The sequence below is a fragment of the Scophthalmus maximus genome, chromosome 1, assembly GCF_022379125.1.
Source record: "Scophthalmus maximus strain ysfricsl-2021 chromosome 1, ASM2237912v1, whole genome shotgun sequence".
Classification (NCBI taxonomy): domain Eukaryota; kingdom Metazoa; phylum Chordata; class Actinopteri; order Pleuronectiformes; family Scophthalmidae; genus Scophthalmus; species Scophthalmus maximus.
In genome coordinates this window covers 28,683,889-28,704,045 of record NC_061515.1, presented here as the reverse complement: position 1 = coordinate 28,704,045, position 20,157 = coordinate 28,683,889, and the positions used below count along the sequence as shown (strand labels likewise).

General features: G+C 45.3%; 1 long non-coding RNA gene across 1 annotated transcript; it reads right to left on the bottom strand.

Moving 5' to 3' along the window:
• Positions 1 to 2,158: 2,158 nt before the first annotated feature.
• Positions 2,159 to 18,644, bottom strand: LOC124850756. Its single transcript, XR_007031635.1, has 3 exons — positions 18,490 to 18,644; positions 3,792 to 3,892; positions 2,159 to 2,223 (listed from the first exon to the last, which is right to left on the bottom strand). It is a non-coding gene; the product is annotated as an uncharacterized LOC124850756 (long non-coding RNA).
• Positions 18,645 to 20,157: the final 1,513 nt, after the last annotated feature.

The window sequence follows — 20,157 nt, the reverse complement described above, 5'->3', positions numbered from 1 at the left end:
CGGTTACACATTTGCACCTGAAGGCTGCCCAGAGCAAACACAGGAATCCACTGTCGGGCAAGTGGAGCCACTGCTCCGGAGCGGTTGGGAACCTCACTCAAGGGCAACTCAATATTAATTGCCAGCGGCGAGCCGCGCGCCGCTCAATGAATAACAAATGAATGAGTAGGTTGCAGTAGGGCCCGGGCTGATGGACAATGCTGTCATCTGCTGCATCGCAATGACCCGTCGGCCATTGGCAGAAGAGCTATTCGCCCCAAATCCATTACTCACGTTTTACAGTTGAAAACTTGAACACAACCACATGAGGTGTTTTTAGCTAACCAGCTTGCGGCATTCAGGTCACATGATGCAACAATGGCTGCGACTGCTCATCTGGAGATGTGCTGTCTGAAAGGGAGATCGCGTTCTTAACTTTGGTACAAAGTCACCTTTAAAGGGGGGATAAACGTTCCCCTCCTTTGTTTTTTCTACCTCCCAATTCAAAGCAGTCCCGGAAGACGTCGGAAAGATTTGGCGCGCACATTTCCCGGGGTTTGCCGTTCGCCGATGCGAACGCAGATGTCCGAGTAAGACACGTTCACAACAGTGACCAATTCTCGGGAACATTCAGGCTTCATTCATACTCGTTTCGCCGTGAACCTCCTGGAGATTTCACTGCTGTATTCTCACATGGGCAGCTCAGGGTGAAAGAAAAAAAAACAGAATCAAGACTGCAAAGCGTCATTTATGAAAATCGTTTTGTTGCGTTCCCAAATGTCCAGGATTACGTTGCCGATAACTGTTTTGAAATTCAATTTTGGATTCCAGGACGATCCGACCATGGAGAGGATTGTTGCCGAGCCCAGGATGCATCTATTATTGATAGAATGAAAAGCCTATATCATGACAGTTTTCTCCCTGCCTCGCCATCTGCAGTTTGAGCCTGTTGCCTTTTCTCCTCTGTTAAAAGCCTAATTAGTCCGTTGCCGAGGCTTCTCAGCCAGCCACTACTTGCCTCCGTACGCTGCACGCCATGATCACACACTTGGGCATTGGGCAGCTGGTGCGCTCTCAAAGCAATGAGTCATAGCAGATGAAAATGTTTCACACTCAAACAAGGGCACACCGAGATAATGTCCATCTCTGACGCAAAGGACGGGGACAGAGATGAGGCAGGCGGGGAGAATGTGTGTGTGTGTGTGTGTGTGTGTGTGTGTGTGTTCGCAGTTGATGAATGTGGTGAAACAAAATCACAGTGCTGAGTTTGCTCATCTTCTCTTATGGGAAGACATTATCCCCGTGTGTGTGTGTGTAAGTGTGTGCGCAGGTTTATCCGAGTGTGTGCTTTTTGGGCATAGCACGCATTGGGAGCAAACAATTTCCAGGAGGCGGGGACCTGACACCTAAGTGCGAGAGCTCTTTCTTCATTTGTTTGTTTATGCCTTGTGTATGCAAAGCCCACTAGCCCCTGCAAGTGCACACACACACACACACACACACACACACACAGGCGCTCTTATTAAACCCCTCTGGGTTATTTCACATGAGGCGAGCTGTGCATTGCTCGGCTTAACCATCCCATATTTATGCTACACCTCGGGCTACCTGTCATCCGCTGCAGCTTTCCCCTATGTATCCACTCCTGTACGCCTCGCATGTGACATGCTGAAACTGAAATAACTCTTTCCGCGCAAAAATGTCCCTCTGCCCACCCTCCCCTCCCCGGGGTCTAGAGTTAGCGATATACTCTTTCCCCCCCCCCCGCAAACTGCGAGAATGCGAGGGTCAGAGCGGCGTGCATTTTATTGCACATAGTGTGCACGCGAGGCTGCACGCGCGCTCCTCGGAGCGAACGCCGACAAAGAAGTGTCCTTGGCGTCCGAAGCCGCCAAGTGTGCGAGTTCGAAAGGGATTACGATCGAGGCATTACACAAACACTCTCTCTATCCCCGACTATCACTTCATTAAACCCAAGGTTTAGGGCAAACTCTTGGCATTTAAAATCATTTGCCACTGAATCCTCCTGAATTTAATAAAAAAAAGTCCCAGGCGGATCGATTGGCAGAAAAATCTATATAATATTCATAATGACGTTTTAATTACTGCACAATCACCTCAAGCAGAGAATTGCTGTCTTTTTTGTTACCTGGAAATTAGTAAATTTGATTCTTGGACACGGCTTGGAGAGCATTGGTCCAACCTTCTATGTCTTTGTTTGCTCAGTCTCGGTTCCACGTCTCCCTGTAACAGAGAATACATCCGAGCCACTTGCTCTGGATGTTGGAACCGAATGTCCGCTCTCCAAACAGCCCTCCATGACTTTTATCACCCTCAATTTCAAATCCGATCAGAATTGTGTTCGCCGCTTGGAAAGTGGCAGGTTGCTGGCCTTCTGTAAAACAATCTATTAGCTCGCGCGGCACCGCTTCTCTCCTCTCCTGTTGTCACATAATCGCAGCATGCATTGTGATGTAAAAAAGGATGCTGGGGACCGGTGTGCCGCCAGAATGAGCGCGGAGAGTTCCTCTCTGCCTCGGTGTGAAGTCAGAGGCTCATTATCCGTCTGATATCACCTCCGAGCGGTTCACAGGGCTGTCAAAAGTTCAATTTCAGTCTGGCGTGATTTGTGACGGCGTGCTGAGTTTCTGCGGCCAGCGCGGCTTGGCTCCTGCGGTACTGTACATCCTCTTTTTCCCGTGCGATGCCGCCGCCGTTCCCCCGCGCCATCTGGGGCCGATGGGAGTGATGTGCTGCGATCAGCTCCCTGGTGTACGAGCACGCTGGAGCAAACTCCAGCTCCCGCTCCCCCCCCGCCCCCCGACATTTTGGAGGCCCCTTGGCTGGCTCGCCTCGGGTTGATTAATGATCTGGAGGGCTGCTGCGCTCACAGATGACACAGTCGCACACGTGCACGTGCCCAAACATGCGCGCGTGCCAAGACGTGGCGCGCTATGATTAATGGAAGGGTTAATATGAGGGGGAAATTAAAAAAGCGCAGCTCATTTGGTGCAATGGGCGACACAATGCACACGTTGGCCTTGCTTGTGCGGAGCTGAGAGACCCGACGCGAGGCCTGGCGGTAGATAGCGACAGCGTATCTGCCTTTTGTCCAACCGCTTGTATTTTTTCCGTTTGTCGGGAAACATGCGGGGGAAATATCGCAGCTTTTACAACTTTTAAATCAAGCGAGATAAAGAGAGACTGCAGCGTGTCTTTTCTGCAACGGCAACAGTATGGCGGCAGCAAATCTCGCTCGTGGCAGCGAGCCAGTTCAAAGTCATATTTCCTGCCGTTGTAAAACTTGTTTTTATTGGACCACAGCTCTGCTCCCCTGACGGACAGACACACCAGATGATTACGGAGGCACGTTGCAACAACAGTAAGCACGGGCATGACTCGCCACGGACAGTACGTCGGCCTCTGTGTGAATACCAGGCGCCAGTGTCGTGAAGCAGTATTGTACCGTACACCAAGTCTGTGCGGTTAAAGTGAATCCGTCTGGTGATGTGTGCAGTGACACTCACTGTGTTAACACCTCTTTGTTGAAGAGACTTTAACGTGTGGCACCGCCTGTATTGTTTTACCTCACACATCAATTTTAGCTCTGGGTCTTGTGGAAACACATAGATGTAACACGTCCACTATCTGTGGAACTGCTCCTCTTATGCAGGCTTCTGCGGAAACCTCTCTTGTAATTTCATTTTTCGTGTTTGCATAATTGCCAGGGAAAACATCATACAGCTGCTTTCACGCACTGCTCGTGAGTATAATGTTCACTCCATGTAAAATAAAGTGCAGCGTGCATTCACCCTCACGCAGCTGGAGGAAGTCGACGGTCCAGAGCGCGAAGGTCACAGGGGCCTCGATGTCAGATCTCCTGAGCCATTTCATCCATCTGAAACACAGAGGCCTGCGGTGAATGAGATTTAAATAAATTAAGACTCCCTGCCACACTGCATGTCCTCTCAGGTGAGCAGAGTAACGCTAAGCATCCGGCAACACGGACGCGGAGCGGCCATCGCTCAACGGACGGGACTTATCTATCCAACGGTAATGTGGTTTTGGGTCGGGAGTTGGTCGAGCGATGTGATGACATCATATTCAATCATATTTTATATATCGCATTGGGTTTTACGTGATCACACAAGAAAAAAATTCACACAAGGCGATAACCTTCTAACAATTTTTGTTATGTATGTATTGCTTTTTTGCTATAATGCTTTGTATTCATCCAGGTCCCTTGTTATGTGTTGATCTTTGTGTTTTATTCCTGACAACGCTGGGGCACGGCGCCTCCGAGGCCTCTCGAGAGGAAAGGGGAGGAAATAAATCCAGTAAAGCAGGTGAATAAAAACGCCAGGCGATAATCAGGCACTGGAGCACGGCAAAGTGTGGAAGGGATTTACTGTTGATTTGAAAGAAGAAAAAAAATCAGCAGTCAAAGGTTTAAGGCAAACACTTGAGAGTTGCAATTCTCATTAAAATAGCACTCATTCGCGGCATTAAGTTTTCTTTTGCCTTCATGTAACTACTGATTAAAATATAAAGGGGAGATGAAACTCCTTCTGCAAGCATTATAGCGCCGCCGGCAGCTCCTCCCCGTCCTTGTTTTCTCCCCCGCCGGCTGCGGACGGCTTCACCCCGGGGCCAACTAACTGACGGGCCTGCTCGATGAACCGAAAAGGCTAAATGACTCGCTGCACCAAAGCCAGGTGCATTCGCGGCACCGCGGACGGGCGGGCGTCGAGGAGATCCGAGAGGCGCGCGCGCGCTCGTTAGTGCCGGCGTGTCGGCTCGGCCGGTGAGGTGCGTGAGGGGGAAGTGCCGAGGCAGGAGGATCAAGCGTTGTCGGATGGGGTCATGAAAGCAAAACCGAGGTGGTGGGCGCCGGGATGAAAGAGGGGCTGGTTGCGTGACCCCGGCGGGCGCCGAGCTACTGGTTTCAAGACTTAAGTTGCTTATACATCGCCGTTAAGGTGAAATGTCGTGACCTGCCATTATCGCCCGTTTTAGGGTTAAAGGCAACAATGTGGAATGACGGGAAGCGGAGAGATACCAGGAGGGTGAATTCAGCAGCAGGGCGATTGAGCCCACGATGACGACGCAGATTTTTTAAGACGGGGTTTCGTGCATTGTTATTGATATTTTGCCTGAAACTGCAAACTGAGGAGCCAGTTACAATATCACCTGGGTGGTACAGAAGTCAGCCGGGGGAAAAAATGTCGCCAACAAGAGGACGGCCATTTCCCCCCAGAGTGAAATCAACACCAGCCTCATCAAGTTGACCGCATCACCCGTTGCTACAATCAATTCACGGCCGTTAGCACCCATGGCTGCTCTTAATGAAATAATTATGAATAGAAGGGGGAGACTTGTCTTGTTGATTCGCAGAATTTCAATCTCATTTTAAAAATGGGGGATTGGTTTGGACAGTCAAACCCAAGACCCACACTGGCTCAATTACACAAACGTCCCCTGAAGTTTGAAGAAAAAAAATAAATAAATAATGGACTTATAATTAATTCCAAAGATTCGTTATGAACTCTGAGATTGCATTTGTTAATGGAGTCATGGCCATGTGCCGGCGCGGCACAGGACTCGCCGGGTTGTGAATATAATGACAACATTGCTAAGTGGGGAAATCAAGTCGATTTAAAAAAAACAGAGGATTTCATTCAGGGCAATGTGTGAGATAATTCTGGGGCCAACGACGCGTAGAATTATTGACTGGTCGGAATAATTCGATAGACTTCGTCAGAACTTTGATTTCAAAATTGTGGGTCAAAGACACTAAAGATGAACGAGCGCGATAGAAGCTCTGAGCACTACTGGTGCGATTCGGTTTCAGGATTCAAAGCCTCATCGTCACGCTCCAGTTCACAACGTTTAAAGGGTTAACATTTTCATTTTGGCAATTTTCGTAGTCGCCCCCTAAATTAAAAACAGGTAACCAGTAGGCATTCATTCAAAATGGACGACATAAACAATAACAATGCCGGTGATAGCTTATTAATTGGACGGGGGCCATTGATGCCAGTTTGCTTGGTGAAATCACAGAGTATAAAAGATGGACAAGAATCGCTGCCTACTTTTAATAAGGAGCAATAAATCAAAATTGGCCAGTAGCTTGGAAAAACAAAAAAAATCAATGACTACCACTTCATTGTCTACTGGATTCAATGAGGGATTCCCAGGGAATGATGCACACATCCATAACGCCGCTGCGTCACAACACAAGCGTTCAACTCGCAGCCGTATATTGTGAAGAGGACACAGGAAATGCAATGTACTTACGACCCGGCTTGGCGCCAACAGCGGCCGATTCATTTTCTTTCCTTTAATTGTCTTTTAAAAACATGTCAGCTTCGAAGTTGCGCTGAGTAATGGAAGGGGCCGGAGCGGCCAAGTCGGGAGATGAGGAGTTGTGGGCGTCGTCCACCTCCTCAGCCGGGCGACAGTCTGAACTGTGTTCTGTGTCCCAAATTGAATTTGTACGGTTGTTTGGTTTGTAGATTTAAGTATGTTTTTTGCTGCTGTCTGCCTTCTCCATCTGCAAGACAGATTTGTTTTAAGTTAAGTCCCTGTGGACAAACCTACCCATGACAACATCCCCATCTGACTCGCACAACTGCGGCTTTCATGAATTCATCAATCCCCTCAAAAACACCCCTTGAACCTGTACAGAGCCTTTTGTCGCGCGGCGAGGCCGCCGCTTTGTCTCTTTGTCCGGCGACTATGCCGGTGAAAGGAGTTTTGATTTTCACGGCGCCGTTGGAGCAACGCGTGTCACGTCTGCCTCCAGGAGGACAAAGCCTCGGACACCTCAACAGATCGAAAGGTGTCTTTCGCTGCATTGCTCATTGCAGCGGCGGCGCTTTTTAACGGGTGTAATATTTGGTCATGATGGGGAAACCGAAGACTGGTCGGATGGTAGATATCGACTTCAAAACAAATCCAAATGAACATTACATCCATTCAGAATGCTCATTCAGATTCCAGAGGCGTACGTTTGATGAGGAAACAAACAATTGTAGCGGTGTGTGTGTGTGTGTGTGTGTGTGTGTGTGTGTCCCTCTGAGGGAGCATCGAGGTACTTTATCTGTCATCATAAGGACAGAGGCGAAGGCTACAAAGAGCAGCCACGGCCAGGACATATCAAACAGAGACACGTCGTACTGTGTGTCTGCTGTGGGCTTTGGGGACGCTGCGACACAATATTGTCTTACTGTTTCGTGTGGACCGGCTGATCTGAAACCGTCTGGGGGGGCGGGGGCGTCGAGTCATTCAGAGGATGTGACCGTGACCTTTGAATGTACTTAAGGACGTCAACGTACATTTACGAATGCTGGGAATTCCCAGAACGTGTCCGTCGTGGCTTTAGAGGCTCACGTGTGTGCAGAAGCAGTAGATGCAGTCTTTGCTTAAAGCTCATCCGCGCAGACATAACTATTTGATTGGTGATTACTGAAATGTAAGATGCATTACGCAAAATACATTTATAAGGGATTCAACAATAACCCCCCCCTCCCTTTTTTTTTCCTTCTGTAACAATAATAAATAGGACACGAATCCTCTAAATTTCTCCTGAACCAATTAGGTTGCAGTTGTCAATTCAATGCTGTTGTTGTTGTTGTTGTTGTTGTTGTCGTCGTTGTCCTTTTTTCATAATTTAGCCCCGGGGGGTCGTTTAATCCCAGGGTCCGGTTGCCATCCCGGCTCAGTGGTGCAGCATCATTTTAACAAACACAACACAAAGGCTAAAGGCGGGGCGTGACCCCAGCCAGCGCGGTTGAGATACATACAGCACATGTCCCACTGTGCGGATAATCACAGGGCGAGCCGTGGGCACGGGGAAACATTCGCTCCCGCCACAAACAAACCACGGCGATTCCTTCGCTAACCCCACTGGCCCGCTCGCCGCTTCCAAGGGGCACCTGACGCAGGCCAGGTATCGCCTCTCCGTCGCGTGCCTACAACTGTGACCCGCGGAGCAGCCTGTACTAAGTACGCTGACTGTAAGTGACGCGGAGGGGGGAAAAAGGGACTCGCAGATGGCATTCGGCGGAGACTATACTGCTCGAGGCAAATGTGTGAGACCTCTGTGTGCTTGATTCGAAGAATGCCATTCGCCTAGATACTCAACGGAGCAGAGAAGCAAGAGAACATGTTGTAAAGTGTGCGCGTGTGTGTGTGTGTGTGTGTGTGTGGACCTCAGCCCACCCTTGATATTTCCCTCCATGTCACTGAAGAGCCTGGCTGCAAAAGGATAAAAGTCCGTCACCTACTCTACAACACCTTCTTCCTAGCAAAAAATACTTGGTTTGAAAGGCTCTTATATTCATTTGATGTGCTCCGATTTCTTTTTTTAATTTTTCCCCCCTCCTCGATGAGCCCAAGCCAACCAGAGGGGGCCACATTGGGATGTTTGCCTTTAAGCGACCTTCTGTTGTTTTCAAAGCCAAATGTAAGTGTTCCACGCCGCCGCAGCATCAAACAGCAGTTTTTCACCAACTCATTTATTCCCTCCTAATTGACATGAAGCCGCTACTTCATGCTGCCAAAGTAATAAGCTAATGCTCCCTGGCATTGACTGTTTGCTGTTTGCTATTGATAGTCTAGAAAGTGCATGACGCTCACTGGGGAAATTAAACTCCCGAACAAACAGACGAGCAAACAAACGGAGATATAAATATATATTTGTGCTCGTTTAGCCTGGCATTCATCAACGTGTTCTCTATGACCCGAAACGTTATAACCACGCAACTTTGATTCATTTGCCTTAAACACTTTGGAATCAAACGGCTGCATTCGTATTCAAATACACTTGTTGGCACAGTGCGCTGTCTATCCTCTTATGCTCATGCTAATACGAGTCATTTTCTCTTAATATGAACAATGCATTGCACAATTGAAGCTTGCCCGTTTGTTGTTATTGTCATTTGTGCTCCGCTGACGCAACTAAAGCTTCAGATGAACGTCGGAGCCCACTGGTCCACCGCGCCACGAAAACATTGATATTCAGACTTTGCGGGGGGAAAAAATACACTAAGAGCTCATGCAGATACATTATAAATATCCCATGCCTACATGTTTAGGAATCATACAGACTGTGTTTCTATTTTAATTAATTGGTCAGCAAAAAACGTTCACGTCATGATGTGTTAGGATAAAATGAACAGCTTAGAAGTGGATCGCACCATCTGAAGTAGTAATATAAAGAGACTTATGGTCTTGCCTATATATACATTATATACACACACACAGACACACACAAGACATGAATTTGCTGCAATCAACAAAATGCAGAGGCCGTTTCAATAGAATATTTAACGGTCTAGTATATGACATCTATTTTTAGTGATGATTAATATGTAATAATGTGTATATGTATCCAGCCCCGTAACAATGAGAGGAAATGTTGGGCTCCACTCATCCCCTGCCGCATGAACGGAAGGACTCATTAGCGTCATGTTATTTGCTGTTGCTCGAGAGGGAGTCATTTCAATCATTACATATCATACTGCTCGATTAAATGAAGCGCCCCCCCCCCCGTCATTGTGTCTTTGGAACCCACCAATAAAACACCAAGAAGCGGCTCTGCGGTTTCACACAAATCTGTCTCATGCTGGAAATTATTCATAACGGGGCGACTCTGGGAGCGGTAAACGGCTGGTGAAGCTGTTCACATGCCAGTATTCCACTGCTAGTCTAAACTCCACTGTGTGCGTGCGTGCGTGTGTGTGTGTGTGTGTGTGTGTGTGCGTGCGTGCGTGCGTGCGTGCGTGTGTGTGCGCGCGCGTGTGTGAGTCCATCTGTCAAAGTCGGACGGGCCACCGGGAGGCCACATCAGCAGCCCATCCTAATAACTCCATGCAGTTTTTAACGCCCATAACAACGACAGCATTCCTGGACAGTCAGCACTTTTTTCCACCTTTTTCGATGATTTTTCTTTCTTTCTTTAAAACAACAAACTGCTCATCCAGAGATCTCAATCGAACGCGCCCCCAGCGACGGCCAAGTCTCTGTCAACGGGAAGAAGAAAGTCGTTTCTGTTTTTCTACGAGAAGATTTTTTCTGTTTCTGAGTTCAGCTCCTTCATTGTGATTCCTCGTGTTAAATACCAGCTAATGACTATAATCAGTCAAGCAATTACATGTTCCTCCTTGGCCCCCACCTAAAAAATAAAAAAAAAAAGATACCAATCAGAGAGCCACAGACTCGCATTGTCTGATCTGTAATGTTTTCACGTGTGCTTTATTGTATATTGTGTTTGTCATATTTCTATTCCTCTGTTTTGTCTCTCTATATATTTTATCTAGGGACGGGCGTTGGAAATTACAATCTGCTATAAACACTGTGAGACTGTGACACAGCTGTTTCCAGTTTGTCCGCCTATACTGAATCTGTCCCCATCAAATAAATCACATGGAAATGTTCAGTGTGTTACACTGTAAGAAGAAGAAGAAGAACAACAACAACAACAAGTGTCCATTAAAGGACATACATGAGTGTGAGGATAGGAAGCCCCCCCTCTCCTTCTATAACCCCTTCAAACAAAAAGCTGGAAGGATAAGAAAATGAATCTGCTTTAATGAATTACGAGCAATTAACGTGTTTAAAAGCTCTCAATTAAAAGTTCCCGAGAGTCATAATTACTATATGCGACCATTGACTTTGAGGCAGTTCGTCCTGTTCTTTACAGCCGGCAAGTCAATCAAGTCGATGAAGCTACAGCACATTAGGGCTGCAACTAACCATCAGTTTCGTCGTCGATCAATCCGTCAATTGTTTTCTCTGGATTGATCGACGGCTTGTCCGGTCCATAAACTGGCGGAAAAATGTCGATCGTCTTTCCCCAACCCTGGGATGATGGTTCTGTTTCCCGCTGCTGCAAGATGCTGCGAGCCGGATTAAGTAGGCGGAGCAAGTAAACCCAATATATAAATATTACCCAATAATAATAATAAGTTCTTGGCTACTTCACATATCTCATCCAATAAAAAGACACAGAAAAAAACCTTTTATATTACTGCAAATATTTGAAAGAACACATTTTCTGTCTTCTGATATCCAAACAGTTTTGATAAAGGTACATGTTTACTATCAAGCCCTTTCTTGAACTCCTCCACATGTAAAACTTACAGTATAATCCGCTCAGCGAGCGACGGATCGGCCGACGGCCACCGTGATTTTGTAGCTGTTGTCTTTCTTTTTTTTCCCCTTTTTCCATCTGTAGCGCCGCGTGACTGACAGGTCTCGCCAAAGTCGTCTTCGCGGCTCATCTCGCCCGCGCCGCTCGATTCATGCGGCAATGGATAAATGATTCATGCTTCTGTGCGAGTGCGAGTCGCAGTCGTTACAGATTTGCCGCGTCACTCCCGTCTGGCTTCGAGGAGACGGCCTGGGAGCGACGCCTCGGCAGCGACATGACAACGAGCCGATCCGTCGCACAATCCACCCCACTGTGCTGTGACTCCTGTCTGCGGGTTGTGTTCGTCTCCACGTGCCCACCCGCCCCCCCCCCAGTTACATCATCCTCCCAGAGGTTGTTGTCACCTCGCGGAACATCGCCTGGTCGGTCGTCGGGTTTTTTTTGTCCTCTTCAAACCTGTACATGCGGCTGACAAGCTGTTAGTCTTCGGAGATCTGCTCATCGGGGGAAAAGAAAAAAGGCGGGACACGCAGATTGATCGCCCAGGTACTTACGACTGGGACACTTGCCGACGTGCACACGGCGACGGCGTCGGCGACCGACTGCTCGATGTGATTCCTAACTAAATGCAATACGCCTTTTCTTTTTCTCTTTGACATGAAATTGCAGGTAAACACAGGTGTTGCTTATCACGTGAAATTCAGCCTCGGTAGCTTCAACGAACAGAACCTTCATTAATGCGATTAGCGGCGCCTGGGTGTACCTTCTAATTCGTGTCAAAATGGCGCCTCTGTTCATGGCGTTGTCAAAACGCCGGGGGGAAATATTAATTTTGCCTTCGAGGACGCTGTGGGTAGCATGAGGGGAGGACACAAACAGTCAAAGGAATCCCAGACTATAACTAAGCGCTCCCTGTGTACGTCTTCGCCCCCACAGCTCTCAAGAATCGGGCCTGGTCTTGTTCAACGCGGTCTTTCAGTATTTGTTGTAATCTCTCCTCCAAGGATGTTGTCACGGGTAAAAAAAAAAAAAAAATCCTATGAAACAGAAACTAGCAGAGAGGTAATTGGGCGCAATTGCAATGATGGAAAGAATGATGTAATGTTTATACCACAATTACCCTTCACCCGTCCTTTTTTTCGCCTTTAACCCACGTCTCACTTGCAATCTCTCAAACGGAGAACATATTTATACGCTTCTGCCTCTTCCTCTTCCTCTTCCCCTTCCCCACCACCACCACCACCCAGCTCTTTCTTTCTCCACCTCTTTAGCTCCATCTCTGTACATTCCACACACTCTTCCTCTTCTCCTCCTCCCATCTCCAGCTCAACAGCACCACCTAGTGTCACAAAACCCAAACTGACCTCTATTTTTTTTTTACATAACTGTTGTTGATGAGGTTTTCATTTTGAACATCTGCTCGTACCCCCCCCCCCCCCCCCCCCCCCCCATCCCCTCACTCATTAAGGCTGTTAGATTTTTATTGATGTCAGCTTTACCTGCATATTAATGATTTATGTGTGTGCCCACCATAATAACTTTGATTAATGGAACAGGACTGGTTTCTTTGAGATGCCTTCTGGGCTACAAGATTATTTTTTTTATAATAACAATGAAGGGGGGGGGGGGGGCGCAATAATCATTTCGTCAATATAACAACTTGTTGTAAAGCTGAGAATATATAGAGGCCCAGTGATAAAAAAAAAAAACAGTTGCACCAAATAATTCTGGTTGTTATTAAAAAAATTACTTGTTGTTTGAGGTCGGGCATGATCTGGAAGCAAGGTGTTCTCTTCCAGCACTGTCTGCAGTTACACACCCATTTCTCATTTCATGAAAAATATTGCAAGGTGCTTATTCATTTTTTACAAACGAGGCAGAGTTTCTTTCAGACTCCCCTTCGGGGCTGCAGTGATTTCACCGCAGGGCTCGTGTGTCTGAGTGTGTATGTGAAGGAAGGTCGAGGGGTTCAGTGCACTCTTCACCCTTTCAATTCAAAATGTAAATTGAAACAGATATTCTGGTAATTATTGCAATCATTGAGCCCTCAATCTGAAGAATAGGATTCATTTATGTTGAAAGGGTTCTTATGTTGCCAATTCTAAAGAAAACCTACTTCAAATGGGAAGATAATAGAATCATCTATATAGATTTAAAATCGCATTACCTACATGATTTAATTCTAGTGCTACCAAGTTTTCTTGATGATCAAATAAACTATATTTAACTTGTGCAGTACTTTATATATAGTATCTTTACTACCCTTCCTCTATTGTTGTCTTTTCAGTTATTGAAAAAAAAAGTTGCAATATAATTACAGTTTGATTGATTGATTCACTAACATCAGTTTGAGCTTAAAGGGATGTAGATATGAAAAAAGAGGACAGGGTCCAACAAAGACAAAGTTGAGTTGCATCATGGGAAGTGTAGGATCCATTTTTTAGAACTTCACTCATACTTAAAACTAAAAGTGGGAAAGTATTTGAACAAAGGTTGGAGACTCACAGTCACACAGATATTACATTTTCCAATGTCTTCAGCCTCTTCCCCATCACTGCGGTGTTAACAGTGGCCGTGTAATATTGCACCAGAAACATTACGTGCGATTGCATTAGAAAAAAATTCCTGCACGCTGACCCTGCAAAGTGGACCCCAGCACTCTCGCGCTGTAATGCACAGTGTCCGTCATCAGTGGGCCCCCGGAGGTGTTTTCACGAGGAGCTGTTGTGATATACACTTCGTGCCGTGGCCTCCTTGTTCTCTCAACCTGCCTCATCTACCTGTAATGGCAGTTTGTGATTGCGTACAATTCCCATAAGGGGGGGGGGGGGGGGCGTCTGTTGATTAAATGTGTTTATCAGAGACGGGGGGCTTCCGTCAAAGTTTGCCTTGGAGAGAGAGAAAACACCGGCAACGCTCCCGCCTGCGATGAAGCACTGCCTTTATATACATGATGATGTGTCCTCAGGTTGACTAGAGGTAGATAAGAACATCGTGAACTCGCTGTCAAGGGAGGGATGGAGGCGGCGTCGCATATCAGAACAAGGCAAGTTCCACACATATTCTGAAGGTAATATTGTATTATGTATTAAGTCCAATGCATTGGACATTTTTTATTAGGTGCTGTCCATCATTGCTTATTCAAGATCGCACATCGCCTGCGATCTGCAGCACTGCAACACACGTCTGTATATCCTCAAACTATCCACTATTGACACTTCTTCCTCGTGATCTGTGGTCGTGGGCCGTTAGCTACATTGCCCCCTATGATGTCCGCAGGCTGGACACGAGTCTCTGCCTATACACATTGAGCATAAGTGAGACTTAATGGTCCTCGAGGCTTCAGCAACTGTGTCTCAATTCCCCTAAGACACAAGCTGTTCATTGGCCGCCTGGCAGCCGTCGTCGTCGTCGTCGTCGTCATCTGCGCGGCTCTGGATTTTGGCATTGTGCTCCAAGTCCTCTGCGCTGTCGGCGCTCCCACAAGGCTTCACCGCCGCACAAAAGGCAGCATCGCTCCACCACGCAGGGTGAGCCAGGAGGAGTCCGCCAGGAGGAGTCCGCCAGTCACACAGCGGCCGACTTCACAACATACTCCTCTCCTCTGTGTCCTCCCCCCCCCTCTCCACGCTCTTGCAGCAGTAATCGTTTTCAGATTGGACTGTCTCCCAAAGAGGCCACTCCCCCTCCTCCCCCTCCTCACCTACACTTCTGTCCAAGGTGTCTGCTTCTTAAACCCATCGATCGCCGGGGAAGTTGTTTAAAAGGTCTGTCTCTCAATTACTTAGCAACTTCTGCTAATCATGCCAATTCTGAGCTGCTCAGAGGGTAAAAAAAAATTACAAACCTGATGTTTGTATATATATTTCTTTACAATATCCTCCATTCAACTGTCACTTCATGTTAATTTGATGCAGCCTGTCGCGTGTCATCATACACGTTTCTTGTTACAGATGTCAGAAGTATTTCCAGCAAAAACAGCAGATGACATCTTTCACCGATTTCCCTGAAAGACGAATCGATAAAGGAAACATTTCAAAACGTAGATTATCTGACGCCGCGGCAAGCGGCTCTCACTTTGATGCGAGTGCCAATCGGAGATTTAAAGGTTACACCGCGGCCTTGGTCCCCGCCACAAAGGAGACGAGTACAAAACACATTTTCTGGCTGGCATAAAAATCAAAAAAGGAATAAAAGAAACCTGACGGCAGACGTATGAAGGATTATGAGAAAAGGCATCTTGACCATACGATGAGCGGCTGCTGTCGAGTCAGGTGGAAAAGGACCGGTGACAAAGCATTAGGCAGGAAGAAGCCATTCAAGTGATGATCTGATTATATTTTGGAGGAATCTGTCCTTGCTGCATTAAATGGCATACTGATGAGGAAAATGACATCCCTGTGGATGTGGGCCCCTTTCAAAAAAATAAATAAATAAATAAATCATTTTCCAATTTCAGATTTACGAGCCTATTACAGCAAATGTGATCGTGTCTGAAAGTACGGCAGATCGGCTGTTTCCGCATTTGATGCATTAGGGAAGAGTGTTAAAAAGTTATCCCGCTCCGTGTCCTCACAGATTTATCGACTTGGCTGTAATATGTCTTTTGTTATGAAACCAAGTGGGTCAGCAGGGGTATGAAGAGAAGACAGTTTTATTTAATGTATGCAGAGGAGACGCAACAAGTAATTGCTGAAAATTTGATTGACGCCGCTCCCTGTCGCTTCCATCAACGCCCTAATGAGCTTCACAATGACGCTCAGCTGACTCTGGCTTTTCATGTCCAGCTACGAGCGCGTTCGCGCTGAAGCTGCAGGGAAAAATTAAATAAATAAATAAATAGCGTCTTGCAGGGACAATCCGCTTGCATGTTTGCACGGAAGCCGAGTCATTATCAATCTGTTGTGGTTCCTCCCGAACACTGGAGTGAGAAGGAGAGCCGACGTCGAAGAGAACTTTCACACACACACACACACACACACGCGCGCACACACACACACACACACTTTACAGCCTTGTTCGACAGTGATACTTAGCGGATTAAGAAGTAGACATTCGCAATATGGCTGCATGGGCAGAAATAGCGCCGTCATAATGGGAAATCATTTCACATAGTGGAACGAGACATTTATTCCACCGTGTTAGAGCGCCGCGAAGAAGGAAGGGCCAAACAGTTATTTAGTGCAAACTCTGCACGCGGTTGATCGACCGCCGCTGCAGCAGCACACCAGGATACATTAACACACCTTCACAAAGCTTTCATGAGGTGATGAAGTCAAATCAAGCGAGTATCAGTGGGAAATTAAATAAGTTAAATAGGTGCCTATATGCCAAAAAAGGTCAAAGTTGCAGATCTGATTCATGGCCTTAGGTCCTTTAACATGAGAAACACTGGACCAGCTAACAGCTGATTTATCCTGACGGGATGCAAAACTTTTTGTCTGAGCTCCAAATTCTGAAATAGAGATTTCTTCTCCGTCAAATCTGTCCAGCCAGGAAACATAATATATATATATATATATATATATATATATATATATATATATATATATATATATAAAATGTAAATCTATGAAAAAGTAAAAACTGTCAGTACACATGTTCTGTTATTAATAAAGTTAAAATGTATCAAAGTAAGTGCGGTTGGATTGTGGTTGCACTGCGGTTATGCTCTTTACAGATTCTCTTTCCTTGACCTCAAGACGTCTTTCATGGCAGGTTCAGAATAGCGGGGAGGAGATTTCTTTGCTACATTTTTTTGCTTTTCGACACTCTTTGAGAAAACAGGGGAGTGGTTCAGAGGCCGATCTGTATCTCCCTTCAACTCCTACTGTTGAGGAGGTGTTTATGGTTTAGATCACTTTTGTTAACTTCGTTTATTTTTCCTCTTCAACTTGTTATGCATCGTGTAATTTTGAATGGCCCTGCAGCCCAGGATGACCCGTAAAAAGCTTACCCACGTTCACCTTGTTCACCTTGAGAAGTTTTTTTCTTTTGCAGTATCCGCGGTGCCCAAGGTTGAGTTAGGACGACAAATGGAAAGCAATCAAGGGAAGGATTGAAGGAGAACTGACTCTGACCTTATTGGAGAGGGAGACACAGAGAAACGGTTTGGCGTGACGAGCGAAAGGTTTTTGATACGTGCCAAAAAAAAAAAAAAAAAAGAGAAACTTCACTTGTGAACTAAATGGCATGCAGCCACCTTGACTTTGCAGGAATAAAAAGTACAGCTCGGATTTGTGTGACTGTTGTCTCCCTGACACAAAGGGTCCTGAAAAAAATGACATATCCTATAGACAAAATCTGTCCCCCGGTAAAAAATTTCACTCCGTCAGTAACATATTTCCATTTCTATGCAAAACGGCGCAAGTGCAGTGTGGCAGCCTGTTGCAGCACGTGATAGGAGTCTATCACATCATCGGTAACTAGTGACACACTTGAACTAAAATCATGTGCATTATTTATTAAGTTTGAATAGTTTTGTGATTCTTATATTTTGAATTTCTTACATTTTTGTATTTGAATATTTATATATTTGATCCCAAACTAATTTCCCAGCTTTGGATCAATAAAGTTTGTCTATCTATCTAATACAACATAACACAATAAAAAAAATCAGTCATTAAACTGAAACGGTGCATAAAGCATTGATCATAGATCCACGACGAAAGCAAGTTTTCTGTATATTTTCTACACAACCCATATAGTATGCATGGCCACTTCAGCTCTCTATTAATGCATGTATCAAATACATGACTTACACACCTCTCGTCTACAATATCACATAGTATAGATGTATAGAATAAGATCAGATAGATTCACGGCAACAATCGCAGGGCACCTACATACAGTAACAAAAAACAGCAATAGACATAACCGACACTTACATTGCACCTGGAAGCAGCTCTGGAATGACATCATAATCCTCGTGCATGTTTAATATATATATATATATTTTATATATAGAGAGAGAGACTTTCAATAAAAGAACAATAAAAACATGTGTACCATAGTGCTTAAACAGTCGATTCCAAACACCCCAATTGGATTTCCCTATTCCTAGTGGTGGTGGCTATGCTAATGCTAATGCTAAAAACAAGCCACACACAGATCACACATGGCCAACACACCTGTGAAACTGCAGCAGCTGTCCCCCAGGCAGGACTTTAAAAAATTTAAATTTAAATTTAAAAAATATATCTATATCTATATATATAGATATAGATATAAATACATATATACAGTGTATATATATATGTAAAAAATACATATATATATAGTATATATGTATAACCAAACATGGACAAGAACACAAGCACGACGGAGCCAAACGAGGTGAATAGCTTTGAGCTTACTGTACACGTGGTGACGTCAGCGATGTCCCCGTGACGTCAGGCGATGTCCCACTCTTTGTCTTTGTTGACAGACAAACAGGAAGCTCCTCTTGCCCCTCGGACGACGCCGCTAGCCCTGCTAGCACGCGAGCTAACCCAATCACATTCACCTGGCTCCTTCGATCGCACGCTCTCGTCGCACCTGTTCGTCTTCGCGCGAGGAGAAGCTCCGCCCCCTTTGCTGTCAAACTCCTAATGTCATTGCCTGCGCTGACATCTGACATATATATATACATATATATACATATATAAGAAAATATATAGTTCCCTGACATTTTCATGTTTTTATTTGTTAAGTGAAGAATTTATATTCATTTATTCCTTCATACATTTATGTGCATTCGACAGTGAGGGGATTTGTATTTAGTTTTTATGATGAACTAAAAGTTTGATATGTTCTTAAACATGACTCAGAATCATTAACATAAATAAAATAAATAAAATTGCATTGTTTTGAATCGCCTCCCTACTGATATTTTACTAACAGAACACTTCTTAGCAGGTATATCATATATATAAAAATAAAAAACTCTCTCAAGTAACCCATATATAATAATATCAGTCAATATCCAGTATTTCATGAATGCTGTCGATAAGAAGTTGAACATTTCGACAAAACATTGAAGTCAAACTGAAATTCTGTTTGGGTATTATTATATTTCAGTCAGTGCAACATTTGGTCCAGTGGACACCGTCCTGTTCAAAAGGCCTGAGAAGTGTACAGGACCCTTTCTCGCTCTGTGCAGGGCCACTTCACATCCTATCTGAAGGGATGACATTTTTCTTCATCGCTCAGGAACCATGGCGACGTTTTTGTGCCAGCTTTTCTCAAAGCTGCCTTTTTCATCACCTTCATCTTAGTCATTCCTGTATACAGAGATGCAGGAATCCTTCATCCCATACCTGTCACTCTTTAATGCCTTTTTTCAGTGGCTTGCCAAAAAAAAAATTACTAAATTAAAAAAGGTACATGGAAAATAAAAATAAACTGTGGGTTGAGATGCTGCTGCCAAACTTCTAACACACATCTGTTCTTACACGGCCGCATTGGCTTCTGATTAGTCTCGGTATTGATTACTAAAATTATTCTTGACGAGAAAGTCCTTCGTGGCCTTGCTGAAAATAATTCACAGATACAGAAATAAATACAGCATGTTGTTTGCCATTGTCTTCCAAAATGACTTTCTGTTGTGGTGCCATTACCTTCACTTGCCACAGGAGGTCGCTATTAAGCAAAGAACAAACATGTCCCCTTTTTCAATCTAGAGACTTTGACTCATTGAATCTTCTTTTCAGTTACTTTACTCAACTCTGAACCTTCATCGCTTCGAGCCGCTCCACTGCATGAGATACAAAGCAACGGAATTAAACATTATTGGCCCAGAACAGACATGTCTTCCTTTCTTGTATGCGAACATCTGACCTCGCTTTGAATGCGTTTGAAGGGAAGGGTTAGCCATTGTTGAATGATGTGTGGTTGTGAAGATGGGAGGCATGCAGGGGGAGGACGCTCTTGTCATTTTTACATCATCATCCTCAGCAAACATTATAAAGAGAGGACACAGAACATACAAAGGCTCGGTTACCTAATTTGAATACGCTGTAAATATACAAGCCTGCACCATAAAA